The sequence below is a fragment of the Somniosus microcephalus genome, unplaced genomic scaffold (genome assembly GCF_052327205.1).
Source record: "Somniosus microcephalus isolate GS21.2 unplaced genomic scaffold, FLI_Smic_1.0 unresolved_chr4, whole genome shotgun sequence".
NCBI lineage: Eukaryota > Metazoa > Chordata > Chondrichthyes > Squaliformes > Somniosidae > Somniosus > Somniosus microcephalus.
In genome coordinates, this window is record NW_028225182.1 from 2,838,390 (window position 1) to 2,853,489 (window position 15,100).

Consider the following 15,100-nt stretch of genomic DNA (forward strand, 5'->3'; position numbering starts at 1 on the left):
CTGTCCAAACTCTGTTTACTTGTGCAAATTAAAGAAATGTAACATTTATTGTCGGAACATGGAAATAGTCGCTGAAAGAAAATCCGTTAAACAAACTGATGTGAAAACCCGCTTTGAGCCATTAGATCGGTTCATCGACCAATGGTGACGGTGAGATATTAACATGGTGTCTGGGTTTCTCACAACTGTTGGAATCTTCCCACGAGTTCTTTTGCTGTTGTATTTGTTCATCAATGTGGAGATCAGATATACACGTGGTCGCTTCACTGTGAGCCCTGGGAACCAGATACACCAGAGCACAGGCCAATGATGGGACTCTGCCCTGTCTGCTCTATGTGGGGGTCAGTAGAAACTGAATGAGAACAACGAATCTACCACAGCCCGTAAAGCCGAAACAGCTTAGTTGGGCAAGCGTTAGATTGACCATCCCAGGTTTCGGCAGGTTTTAGTTACTTTTTGTCTCCTTCACTATAAGGGGAGCGAATCAGGAGAGATTTTTCGTACCCGAACCCGCGTTTCCTAAAGGAATGAGCGTGAAACCACATCTGAGCCGGGGATTCGGCTCCAGCCGCCGGCTGGGGGTTGGAATCCAGTCGGGGTCCCACCGGCTGTTTTTATACCGGGACTGAGGGAGGGGCTGTTCAGCGGTGGTGCAATAATTATTTTTAGAATGAGGTTTGTTAAACTAAAGAGCTCTTTCTCTGTTACTTTTGATTTACACTCTGCCCAGTTGTATATACGAACAGTTAACAATGTTTAAGCGATGTGGTGTGTTCAATGTTTGTGCAGTAACTCGGTCACCCAGTGTGAGCCTGAACGATAATTCCCCAGCCTGGGTTCAAGCCTGGCCAATGGGTGCTTTGTAGCCGGTTAGCTCAGTTGTGTGAGAGCGTGGTGCTAATAGCGCCAAACTCGCGGGTTCGATCCCCGTATAAACCATCAGGATGTTTTCATTATTTTACGCAATTTCTAAATATTTAAAATACAAACTTTATAAGTAAACCAATCCACACAGAATCTCACGGGGGCTTCATTTGGATTAACATCCATTGCACCTTTACCACCGGGGCTGAGAGACACAGCTTTCTGTTTATTTGTGTTTCTAGGTTTGCTGATGAACGCTGAACAGGCGGCCTGTTCCCGATAATGGTCACAAGCAGGTAAGAGACAGACAGAGCGGCTCTGACCCCGCGAGATGGGCAAAAGGCTTCAGTTCAGGACAAATGCATCAATGAATTGTTCGCCCAGCACCGAGAGAGACAACATCCAGAGAAAAACACAGAAGGAAATCGATTAATCTAAAACGTTATAAATATTTGCCGTGCTTGATGTCTCTCTATTCAATCGCCAAACTTTCAGTGCCGGAGAAATAATTCCAGTTTAAATCGTTCAGTTCGAGAATGGCAGCGGAAAGAAACTCAAATGAACTGAAAACTGCCGAATCCCGGGATTGAATCCGGGACCATTATTAAATCTGTGGAGAGAAAAACAGAGTTAACGTTTCAGGTCGATGACCGTTCGTCTGACGTTAACTCTGTTTCTCTCTCTACAGATGCTGCCTGACCTGCTGAGTATTTCCAGCAGTTTCTGTTTTTATTTCAAATTTCCAGCATCCGCAGTATTTTGCTTTTGTACTTTTATAAATCTTCAAGTCGCTCCCCCCAACTGAGCTATTGCGGCTACGGAGCAACCTACAGTGCGTCATCCTCTCGGAGGGAAAGGGAAGGGTTTATGTCATGAACCCGCTGCGTTTACATCAGGCATCTAATTCACCTGCAGGCTGGAGGAGCAGAGGAAGCTGGAGGGAAAGAAGTGATAGGAGCAGAAGGAGAAGACATTGGAAACTGGCAGAATCTTGTGTCTGTCTGTTGTTTCAAATGATGCAGGACAGCCCTGCCTGGATTTGCAGTTTTCCCAGGAGCTGCATTGTTCGGTGCGTGCATTTTAGACATGGAAACATGTCCATCAGGAGCTTGTGGTAATATTTCACCTCACTGTACATTTCAAGTGGATGCCTACCCGCTCTTGGTGCTGTGGTTGCTCGAACATGTCTTTTGTTATTGTTAGTGCACAAGTGCAGTACAATGAAATGTCGGCTTGCGGCTCGAGAGTGTATGTCTTAATCTAAATGTACACTCTCGGGAGCCGCAGGCCTACATTTCGTTGTACTGCACTTGTGCACTTACAATGACAATAAAATGTGATTTGATTTGATTTTTGATTTTGATTTGTGTTTTCACCTAAAATGTAATTTTGTACAAACAGTTTGCCTGGCGCGAAAGAGTTAAAAAGGGGACTTAGACTGAAATGGACGGGGTTGCTGCGGTGTGTGAAATATGGTGACGATCTATGGTTATTATCCGAGGCGACGCTGCAGGATCCTTTAAAGATCACCCGCGGATCCACTGAAACTAGCCGAATGTGCAGCTTTGAGAGGGGCTTTCGGCACCGTCAGGGCAGGAAGCGGGAGTGAGGGAGGGACACTGTCATCTGTGCTGTGTTTGAGTCTGTGCAGAAATATACAGAGAAAATATACGGGTTCGTTGAGATTTTTACTTTTATTGATAATTAACCACAAAATCAGTTCTTCCATATTTTTATATTAATTCAATTTTAATGGGGAAGGTTTTCATAATGTTTCCGCCCGGTATCGAACCGGGGACTATTTCGTGCGCGAGGGGAATGTGACAGCCACTACACTGCAGAAACTCTACCGCCGTTGATTATAGCAAGAGCATCACAGAAGAGAAATGTGGTTTACAAATGCAGGTCCGGGATTAACTTTTGTTTTCATACACTTTATTATCTGAATTTCGTTAAACTCTGTAAAAAGATGAACAATTGTTCTAATTGATGAATCGACTTTCTGTTTCAAACTGAAGGAAATCCTAACATGGTCACCGAGTGACAGGCAAAACTTTTTTAAGTGTTTTGTCTTTTGCTTGTGATGAATTGTCATCAGTTCTCATTTTACAGACGATATTTGAGGAGTTGGTTAAAAATGTTCAGTGTTTGTCACACCGGGAATCTGCTGCAGCCGTTGTTCAGTTTAACAGGGACCGACAATTGTCGCCGCTTTTACACAGGGGGAGAAACTCGCCCCTGGAGGTTCACCTGGAGCAAGTTCCAAATCATTCATCCCGCCCTGGAGCGGAACCGGGGGCATTTCGCGTGTAAGGCGAGCGTGATAATTGCTGCAGTCCCGAAAGCTCTGCTCAGTTTGTCAGCCGCGAGTCAGAAGGATGTGTTAAGGGAGAAGGTGACCCGCTGACTCACCTCTCTCTGCACTGATTGAGATTGTGTCGCTTCTCCGTCAAACAACATCACTTCTGTCCCACACTAAAAACTCTCAATCCTTCTCCTCCGCTCGCTTTCTATTCAAGTAATTGGACAATGAATCAGTAATAAGGTTCCCTCGGGCTTTTGCTGGTGGATTTACTGATAAACCGGGGAATTGAGAGGAAACTGGAGCACAGGCAGGGTCCTTGCGACAGACCAGTCCGGCTAGCCCAGTCGGTGCAGTGTCGGATACTTCATCCCCAAGGTGGGGAGTTTGCGTTTTAAATTTTGGGCTGGTTTTAAAGCCGATTCCCAGCTCGGTCAATGAGTGTTTCATATAAATGTTGTTCAACAAATTAAGAAAATCTCTCCTTGATTCCGGAATCTTGTCTCTCTCCAGCCGCCCGCTGCTAAAGATTGAACTGACTTTAATTTCACCTTGGCTCGGGGTCAGCGCGGCTCAGTGGGACTTCGGCCCGTCTCTCCCTTCACAACCCATCAGGGCCGAGAAAACAACGGGGAATTTTACACACGTGTTGTGTTCTGTAACTTTTTATAAACACTTCAGTGTATTTCACTGTGTGTCCAAGACTGTGAGGTCTTCCCTGGTGTGTCAGCTTCCGGTGTTTATAAACACTTCAGATTTCCTGATAATGTTGTTGAATCACATTTTTTGAAAGAGTCATTGACCGAGAGGTGCCGGGGGATTTAGAGCTGGGGATCGCCGGTGAAACCAGCCCAATAATTTGAAACACAAACCGCCCCTGAGATTAAGAGTCTCAGGCTCTACCGACTGAGCTAGCCGGGCCGGTCTGACCCCGCGCACTGCTTGTGTTACAAACCATGAACCAGTTTCCCCTCAATTCCCAGCTTTACCAGTAAATCGGCCAACAAAAGCCCGAGAGAACCTTATTACTGATACTTTATCCAATCACTTTAATATGTGTTTTCTGGTTAGCAACACTTCTGCCGCCGGAAAATGTTCTCCTTATTTACTTTATTAAAACTCTACATGATATTGAACACGTCGACAAAATCTCCCCTTATCTTCTCTGTTCTGAGGAGAACAACCTCTTCTTCTCCACTACTCCACGGAACTGAATCTCGCATCCGTCCTCAAGCGCAGTGCCCGAATTACACACAATACTCCAAAGGTTTGGTATAACTTCCTTCCTTTTGCCCTCTATGCCTCTGTTTATAAAGCCCAGGATCCCGTTTGCTTTTCTAACACAAGACAAAATGCTGCGGATGCTGGAAGTTTGAAATAAAAACAGAAATTGATGGAAATGCTCAGCAGCTGTGAATGGCAGGTGAGTTGGAGAAAAGAGAATTAATTTGTAAAAAAGCAAATTGGCTTCAGAACTCTGCGTGAGGCTCCTGTGGGGTAATGGTGCGCACTCTGGACTTTGAATGCAGTGATCCGAGTTTAAATCTCGGTTGTAAAATTTGGACAAATTAAAGTGATTTTGATGGCAGCTGTGTGATTGGCTGCTCAGCAGCGGGAAGTGTAGAAGCTGAAGGTATGGATGAGAAAAGGCCGGGCCAAAATGGAATGGTGGAGATAAAATTGTCCAGTTTTTCCAATATTGCTGCTGGGCGAGGTTTACAAGTAGCCTTGAGGGGGCAGCGATGTATCGCCATTGCGGTGCTGGTCCCCGACACAAACTCCGTTCCCCAGCCACCGACTTCATCCCAATCCCTGGCCACTGAGGCTGAACCAGGCAGCTTGCAACCTTGATGCTGTATTAGAACTCAGGTCTCCAGATCATCATGAAGTCGCTGGTTGAGGAACAGAGTTTGTGGCGGTGACCAGCACTGCAATGGCGATTCATCGCTTCCCCCTCAAGGCAAACCTCTCCCACCAGCGAGCACTGGACAATTTTCTCCCCACCATTCCAATTTTCCTCTGGATTACAAGTCGAGTAACATAATCACTGTGCCGCCAAACCCTGTAATTCACTGATTGAAGAATCATTAATGAGCAGCGCAGTGTGAACCAGGTAGAGTCAGTTAGAACAGGGAATCCGGAGTGAGACTGTCGGTATCTGTTGAGTTTGAGTCTGTGAAGAATGGTCCGGGCCCAGGTAATATACGAGCTCTATGCGATATTTTATTTATATTTAATTACAAGATGAATTTTTCCATTTTCATATTTGTTCTATTTTAATGATGACGATTCCTATCCAGTTTCGAACCAGGAACCATTTTCGAACATAATCTTTCCCGCCCGGTATTGAATCAGGGACTTTTCGCGTGTGAGGCGAACGTAATAACCACTAGACTATAGAAACCTCTGTTCAGAACTGTTTAGCGAGAAGGTGAAATGCTGAATCCCAGATTCTGGATTAATTTCCTTTCACTAACATTTCTCTGACTGAAACTGCACAAGTCAAAAATGTTCCTTTGAAAGTCATTAAACTTTCGAATTTCCGCGTCGCCCCTGAATCTTCTGAATCATAACCTCCAGTTTGCCACTCAATCAATGTCCCTTTGCATTTCCCTGCTCCCATCCACACTAATTACTGTACCAGCGTTGATCAGTGACAATAGATACTCAAAGTGATCAGGCTATGCGAGCTCAGTCGGTAGCACGATCGTGGGACCGGGGCCCACGTTGGCCGAAGGTTTTTGTTAAACTTTTTGTTTGTTGCTTTCACGGTAAAGCATCATGAATTAACCGATAGTTTTCTTTGGCTCAATGAAAGAAATGCTAACTGAGGGAGAGTCGACAGTTCAATAACTTATACTGTTGCCCATATCTCATTTTACACACTGCTTTAGGAGTCTGTTTTAAATTGTTCATTGCTGATGACACCAGGAATCTGGGGCAATATTTGTCAAATTGAACAGGACCGGTTATTTCCACCGTGATCAGAAAATAGAAACAGTTGCGAACTAACATCCCATGGTGCTGACATTCAGATTAAATGCAGTCAGCTTTGAAATAAAGTGAAAACATTTTACAGTGAAAAGATTTGTAAGTATTTGTGCCTTTAATTAAAGTTTGTGGCGTCTGATTCACACTCATGTCTCTTCTTCCTCTGTTGAATAAGAAAGGAGGGGCTTGACGTTGACCAGACTGCACTGTGCCTGATATTTGTGAGCTCATCCTTTATACTGAGCGGTTTCCCGCTTGTTGCTCGATGTCAGCTTTAGCTCAGCGGTTACTTCGCAATAGACGCGTTCCTGTCACCGCGGGTGCTATCTGGCGTTTTTTTATTGTCATGTTCAATCCCCTTCTTCAACACCGAAGCACATGGTAGCCGTGTTTTTAATTTAGCAGAGTGATATTTTTCGAGGACACCCTTAAATGATTCAATAACCTGGTCTTATCAGTGAGTGTGACCCGGGTTCGATTCTCGGTTAGGGAAATAACTTTGACATCACCGTTTTTAATTAATTAAAGTGAAGATATTTAAGTAAATAATTAACATGCAACTAATGTGAAAAAATAAGAAATGTTTTAATCACCATTAATTAACCGATAACCTTTTTTGCAGAATGAAAACTATTCTAATATGGTGACTGAGGGACAGTCGAAAGTTCAGTCATTTATTTTGCTCTTTTCATGTGCTGAACTTTTAACTCATCTCATTTTATACATTGGATTTTACGAGAGTGGTTTAAAATGTTCATTGCTTGTAAGAGCAGGGATCTGAGACAAATTTGTTAAATTTAACAGGACCGGTTTTTTCACAGAAAAAATATTCCCTGACATAATGTTTTCAGACCAAACACTGACCGATCGTTCTTAGACCCAAAGTGGATGATCTGACACTTGCCCACATTGAACTCCATTAATCGCAGTTCAGGGGAGAATTAATAGAGGTGATCGAAATTATGGGGAAACAGTTTCCACTGGCAGGAGGGTCAGCGAGGCTATGGGGGAAGAGCAGCGGAGTGGGACTAATTGGATAGCTCGTTCAAAGATGCTGCATCAATTGTTCATTTTAATCTGCGATTGATAGATTTTTGTTAACCAAAGGTAATAAGGGTTGAGTCAAGTCAGTGAGACTCTTTATAATTGTTTCAATCATCATTAATCAACCCACAACATTGTGTTGCTCACTGCAGGAATTGCTAACAAGTTTACTGGGAGACAGACAAACTGTAATAACTTATTATAGAACCATAGAATCAGCCAGCACAGAAGGAGGCCATTCGGCCCATAGTGCCTGTGCTGGCTCTTTGAAAGAGCGATCCAATTATTCCCACTCCCCTGCTCTTTTCCCAAATCCCTGCAAGTGTTTCTTTTTCAATTTATTTCCCTTTTGAAAGTTAATATTGAATCTGCTTCCACCACCCTGTCTGGCAGAAAAATATTGATATTAATGTTATCCACGTCCCATTTCACATAGTAATTTCCCTGCTTTGCATGTCATGAAATTTTATCCCTTCTGATTTTACACACTCTAATTTAGGAGTTTGCTTAAAAATGTTCGGTGCTTGTGACGTCAGCCATTGTAAGATATAAAAGGATTGCAGCCACTTTCCCTGGAAATCTCTGCCCCAAAGTGCTGTTGATGCTCATTCGTTGAGTATATTCAGGGCAGAGATCGATAGATTCTGGGACTGTAGTGGAATCAAGGGACATGTGGATAGGCAGGAAAGTGGAGTTAAGGTCGATGATCAGCCATTATCTGATTGAATGGCGGAGCAGGCTGGGGGGCCATATGGCCTACTCCTGCTTCTAATTCTTTTGTTCTTATGTTCTTATGTCCTTTCACAGGAGAGCAAACCCGCCCCTGGACCTGCAAGAGGAGCAAGATCCAACAAAATGATTCCACGTACCTGATAGCTCCTACACTGCGGAAACGTCTCCACTTTCAGTACCAGGTCAGATGGAAATGTTAAGCGAGCAGGTGAACCACTGAATCCCACTTTTGAGGGATGCCCCAAAGCGTTTCACAGTGGCGTCAAAAGAAATGAGTTGCACTTAGTAATTGAATATAAGCAAAGTGAGAAGTGGGATTTGAACGCACGCTTTCAGAAGAGACTGCGATTTGAACGCAGCGCCATAGATCTCCCGACCAGCCTGACTGTTGGAAAGCTCACTTGCAAGTTCTCACTTCCGGATTTAGAAAGTTTCAGTCCGGGTGCTTGTTCAATGTTGCTCGGAGGCTCAGTGACCGGGTTATCATCTCCCCCGGGTTTTCCTGAGCCTGTGCTCGGTGTATGGGGAGGTTTGGCCCGGGTTCCTGGGATGGACAATAACAACCTGAGCACTGGAGCTGGGGAAGAGCGATTAATTAATGGGTTTGTCTCCGTGCCTGAAATGCGACTTAGATCTGTTGGTGTTAACCAAGGCCGGGGCTCCGAGATATTGCATTTTGTTCAAGTTTAATCAGAGGAATATCCGCAGTCAGGAGCTGAAAAGGACCAAGAGCTGAAAAAACACAAGAAAAAAGATAAGAAATATTAGCAATTGTGATAAACTCTTTAAAGTGTTTTCTGGTAGTTTAGTGGTTTAATTGTTTTAATCACCATTCATTAACCGACAGCGTTGATTTTGCAGAATGAAAGAAATGCTCACACTGAGGGACAGTCGAAACTTCAATAACTTAACTTTAATAATTTGCGAAACTTTATTCATTGATGAAATTTTATCACCTATCTGATTTTACACACTGTATATTAATTTACTGTACGTAAATAATGCTCTTGACCATAATGTTTCCGCCCGGGATCGAACCGGGGATCTTTCGCATGTAAAGCGAACGTGATAACCGCTACATTACGGAAACTACTGATGCACGTTGCCTCCAGAAAAATCTGTTCAGGGAGAAGGTGAAATGCTGACGCCCAGATTCTGACTTAATTTCCCATCACTAACATTCTCTGAACAAAACTGCACACTTCAACAATGTTCCTTTCTGTAGTGTATGTGCCTTTAAGTCAGAACTACTTTTTACAGCTCCTGTATACTGGAGTACCGGCAGTGACCACACCGGTATATAAGCTTTGCGCATGCCTCTGTACCCCAGTCTAGAGTTTACCCTCCTCCAGTAAAGACCTGTTATTTGTTAATGTACAGCATCCGTGTGATTATATATCCACTGAACCACGGATCTAACAGCGGCGACGAGTGTCGATTCGAATCTACCTGCAACATAAAAGAAAAAAAAAAGTAGTTGAGGTCAGGAACACGGGCGTCGACCACGAGCAACCGCCCAGCAGTCAGACAGAGATCCAACTTCGCTGGGGAGGCTGTGGAGAGCCGGGATTGGTTCCCCAGCCACAACGAGCAGTAAGAGACCAGCGACAGGTCCAGAGCGTCCAGAGCAGACCCTTCCTGAGCAGTGGCAGCTGGAGCCGACCGACGGCAGAGAGCCGAGCAGCATCGACGGGGTAAGACAGAGGGTGAAGAGCGCAGGGCGCAGCCGGGGGTTGAACACCGAGCGGCGTCGAGGAAAAATACTGCAAACCAGAAAGAGAGAGGGTAAGAAACAGTCGGGTTCTAGACTGAGCGGCGTTGAAAAGTATCAAAAGAAGAACACGCAGAGCACAGCCAGGGATCACAGGCTGATCAGGGTACATGGGGCGAAGCAAGGGGAGATGCCATTGAGCCGCGGAGAAGCAGGAAGAGCGCAGGAGACGCCATTGAGCCACGGAGAAGCAGGGACAGCACAAGGGACGCCATTGAGCCATGGAGAAGAAGGAAGAGTGCGAGAGACGCCATTTTGAGAAGCTGCAGCGGAGAAGAAGGGCGAGCGCGGGAAGGAAGGAAAGCGCGGGAGATGCCATTTTGTGCCAGCGGAGAATGAGGGGAAGCACGGGAGGCGCCATTGGTGATAGTTAATGCACAACCAAGGATGCCGAAGAGTGGCAGTATCTCTATGTTCGACAATGAAGTCGAAGATTGGGTGACATATGTCGAACGCATTGAGGTGTACTGCAGGGCGAATGAAGTGCCAGATGCTAATAAAGCGCTGGTTCTGTTAAATTCCATGGGTGCAAAAACTTATGGGTTACTGCGAAATCTAATAACCCCAGACAAGCTGGTAAACAAGAATTTTGAAAGCATAGTAGAAATCCTACAGGACCACTTAAACCCCACACCACTGCTGATAGCAGAACGATTTAAGTTCCATAAAAGGAACCAACACAAAGACGAAAGCAATGCTGAGTACCTAACAGAAGTGCGCAAGCTATCGAAATACTGCCAGTTTGGAGCGGGACTAGCAGACATGTTAAGGGACAAGTTTGTGTGTGGGCTAAAAAGTGAAGGGACCCAGAAACGGCTTCTATCAGAAAAGGACCTTACGATGGACAAAGTTTTCAGTATGGCAGTATCACATGAAGCAGCCGCAAGGGGCGCTGCAGAGATACAACGGAGACCGCAAGAATATGGCACCAACGAAATGACCTATGGAACAGGGAAGTGCTATCGCTGTGGCAGAACAGCACATGACCAGAAAGATTGTTGGTTCAAGGACCAAGTGTGCAGACAGTGTGGGAAAGCAGGACACATAGCAAGAGTCTGCAGGTCTGGGAAGAAAACCAACAGTAAGAAATCTCCACAGGAGAAGTACAAAAAAGGTATACCAGGTGATGGACAGTGGTTCAGACGAACAGAAAAGTGACACACACTCCGGAAGCAAGGAGCTGGGTTGTCTGAAACTACATAATGTAACCGAAATGGAGGATCACCAGACTATCTGGGTTACACTCAAGATAGACGGAGTCCAAGTGGAAATGGAATTGGACACAGGGTCAGCTCTAACAGTCATAAATCAAAGAGACTACAAGCAGCTATTTTCAAACATACCCTTGAAAGCTACAGAGATTGTCTTGAAGATGTATACGGGGCAAAAAGTCTACCCCAAAGGAAAAATAAGGGTGAAAGTGACATATAAAGGCCAGGAAATACCTAAAATGGATATATATGTATTGCCAAATGGAGGACCACCACTGCTAGGACGTGAAAGAATCCGGAAGATACAATTAGATTGGCATTCCATACAGGCACTGAAAGTTGAGGCCAAAAAGGATGACGACGTCACACCTGGACGACTGTCAAAAATGCTAACTGACGCAAAAGAAGTGTTCCAGGAGGGACTAGGAACACTAAAAGGAATAACAGCAACGATTAAAATAGAGGAAAATGCAAGCCCAAAGTTTCTGAAGGCCACACCAGTGCCTTATGCGATCAGACCAGCTGTTGAAGCAGAGCTGGAAGGGTTGGAACGTTCAGGAGTACTGTCCAAAGTGGACTGGAGCGAGTGGGCTACACCCATCGTTCCTGTAATGAAGAGGTCGTTGAGTAATATGCCTGGGGAACCAAAGAAGGTCTGCATCTGTGGGGATTTTAAGGTGGCAGTGAACCCAGTCCTTCACATGGTGCAATATCCGCTTCAACGAATTGAGGATATTTTTGCCTCGCTATCTGAGGTAAATGCTTCACCAAAATTGATCTAGCCCAGGCGTACTTGCAAATGGAGGTAGAAGAAGCTTCAAAACATTACCTTACGATCAACACTCATAAAGGTCTCTATCAATACAACCGGCTGGTGTTTGGAGTAGCCTCGGCTCCGGCTATCTGGCAAAAGGCGATGGATCAGGTCCTGCAAGGGATTCCAGGGACCCAGTGTTATTTGGACGACATCTTGGTCACGGGCGAAAATTACGGTGATCACCTCGCTAACTTGGAGAAGGTGCTCACCAGATTAAAGGAGTATGGGCTACGAGCTAATCGCCACAAGTGCGAGTTGTTCCAGAAATAGATCTCGTATTGCGGCCACGTCATCAATGAAGAGGTGTTACATAAGTCCCCTGACAAGATTGAGGCAGTGGTCAAGGCTCCAGCACCGGAAAATGTGTCACAACTGAGGTCGTTCCTCGGGCTGGTAAACTATTACCACAAGTTCTTACCAAATTTGTCTACACCCGCTGAACACCCTACTGCAATCAGGGGTACCATGGAGGTGGGATGACGAACGTAGACGAGCTTTCCAGAAGTGTAAAAAATTGATCATATCAAAACAGGTGTTGGCCCATTTCAACACAGCACTACCAATTCGTTTGGCATGTGATGCATCACCCTACGGCATTGGAGTGGTGCTGTCGCACAAATTCCCAGATGGGTTGGAGAGGCCAGTAGCCTTTGCGTCTCGGTCACTAATCTCAGCCGAGCGCAACTACGCCCAGATTGACAGGGAGGCCCTCAGCCTAGTATGGGAAGTAAAAAAATTTAACCGCTATCTGCATGGGCAGAAGTTCACCTTGCTGACTGACCACCAACCACTTGTTTCCAACTTTAATCCTAAGAAGGACGTGCCAGTAATGACTGCACAGCAGTTACAAAGATGGTCCCTGTTTCTCGGGGCGAATCAATATGAAATAGAATATAAAGGCATGAAACAGCATGGGAATGCTGATGGGCTATCCCGCCTGCCACTGCCTACTGTGGAGGAAGCACCAGCAGTGGACCCTATCAAGATATTTTATTCGTCGATAATTGAACAATTGCCAGTAACAAACGAGGATATAGAGAAGGAGACCCGCAATGATCCGATGCTGTCACGGGTATATGAATTGACGGTGAGGGGATGGCCAACACATGGCAACTCACTGTTTCCAGCATTCTCATCCAGAAGAGAACAGCTGTCAGTATGCCAGGGGACAGTAATGTGTGGATCTAGAGTGGTGATTCCACCAAGTTAAGGGAGAGAGTGCTAAATGAGCTACATGAAGGTCATCTGGGGGGAGTGAAAATGAAAAGCCTTGCTACGGCTTATGTGTGGTGGCCGGGAATCGATCAACAAATCGAAGACCTAACTAAGAGCTGCTTAGGATGCCAGAAGGTCCAAAATGCACCACCACGTGCCCCTCTACACCCATGGGAGTGGCCCTACTCTCCATGGCAATGGGTGCACATTGATTTCGCTGGTCCATTCATGGACTCAATGATCTTGATAGCAGTGGATGCTCATTCAAAGTGGCCTGAGGTGATAAAGATGTCTTCAACCACTACAAAGAAAACGATTGCAGTCCTATGGACCATATTTGCCAGAAACGGTTTGCCAGAGCAGATCTGCTCTGATAATGGACCACAGTTTGTGGCCGACGAGTTCCAAAAATTCATGAAAAGGAATGGGGTAAGGCATTACACATCCACCCCGTATCATCCAGCCACCAATGGATTGGCTGAGAGGTTCGTACAAACCTTTAAGAAGGCGATAAAGGCCATGTGCGACGAGGAAATTCCACTACAGCATAAGATGCACAATTTCTTATTAGCCTACCGAAACGCGACACATGCAGTTACCAACCAGACCCCGGCCATGATGTTCTTTAACCGAAGGTTAAGATCTCGTCTGGACTTGCTCAGACCAAATGTGCGAAGAAATGTTGAGGACAAACAATTCCAGCACATCAATGAGAAGCCGACAAGGAGCTTCAATGTAGGGCAACCAGTCTTGGCCCATGACTATCGAACAGAGAAGTGGCAACCCGGAACAATATGTACAAGGCAGGGGCCATTAATGTACACAGTGGATGTCAGGGAGAACATTGTGAGACGCCACATCGATCAGATCTTAGCGTCACAGGAATGCGTCAACCCCATGTCTCGAGTACCTGGGGATGAACCCAACATACTGGTAGCATCTACTTCAGACCCAGTAGCAGTGGAACCCGATGAACTACCCAATGAAAAGGGGTCAGAATCGCCTCTGCACCAAGAACAAGAACCTCTGGAAAGGCGCTATCCCGAAAGGGTCAGGAAGCCGCCCCAAAGACTGAATCTATAAATGGACTTTTGTTATTTGATGTACATGTAAAAATGTAATTGTTATTTGAATATTAAGGGGGTATTATTAATCTAAAAGGGGGGGAATTATAGTGTATGTGCCTTTAACTCCGAACTACTTTTTACAGCTCCTGTATACTGTAGTACCGGCAGTGACCACACCGGTATATAAGCTTTGCGCATGCCTCTGTACCCCAGTCTAGAGATTACCCTCCTTCAGTAAAGACCTGTTATTTGTTAATGTACAGCATCCGTGTGATTATTTATCCACTGAACCACGGATCGAACACTTTCTAACTCATTAAAGTCCCGAAATGTCTTCCCTCGAATCTTCTGAATCTGATGCCTCTAATTTTGCCAATTCATTCAATGTCCCTTTGCAATTTTCTGCTCCCATCCACACTACATATTCTGCCACTAACTTAGTGTCGTTAAACTTGGTAATATATGCCTACAGAAGACTTTGGGATTACCTTTTATGTTAGCTGCCATTCTATTCTCAGACCTTCTCTTTGTCCCTCTTATTTTCCTTTTCACTTCTCCTCTGAACTTTCTATATTGAACCAGATTCTCAGCTATATTAGGATAGTTGAAGGCCCCATTATCACTGCTCTATAGTTCATAGTCACAGAGTCATAACGGCACAGAAGGAGGCCATTCGGCCCATCGAGTCCGTGCTGGTGTTCTGCAGAGCAATCCAGTCAGTCCCATTCCCCCGCTCTATCCCCGTAGCCCGGTAAGTTTATTTCCCTCAAGTGCCTATCCATTATCCACTTGAAAACAGTGTGTGTCTCCATTTCCACCACTTCTGTCGGCAGCGAATTCCAGGTCCTCAACACACGCTGCGTAAAAAATGTTTTCCCAACGTTCCCCCTATATCTCTTACCCAAAACGTTAAATCTGTGGCCCCTAGCCCTTTTAACATCAACTAGTCGGAACAGCCTTTCCCCGTCTAGCCTATTCAAACTCATGATAATGTTGTCCACCTCTATCAACTCACCACTCAACCTCCTTTGTCTTAAAATACACCTGTGCCGCGCCTTGGGACGTTTTACTATGTTAAGGGCGCTA

The 15,100-nt window shown here is 45.2% G+C and overlaps 1 non-coding gene across 1 annotated transcript; it reads right to left on the reverse strand.

Moving 5' to 3' along the window:
• Positions 1-8,950: 8,950 nt before the first annotated feature.
• On the reverse strand, positions 8,951-9,023 carry trnav-uac (transfer RNA valine (anticodon UAC)). Its single transcript has one exon. It is a non-coding gene; the product is annotated as a tRNA-Val (tRNA).
• Positions 9,024-15,100: the final 6,077 nt, after the last annotated feature.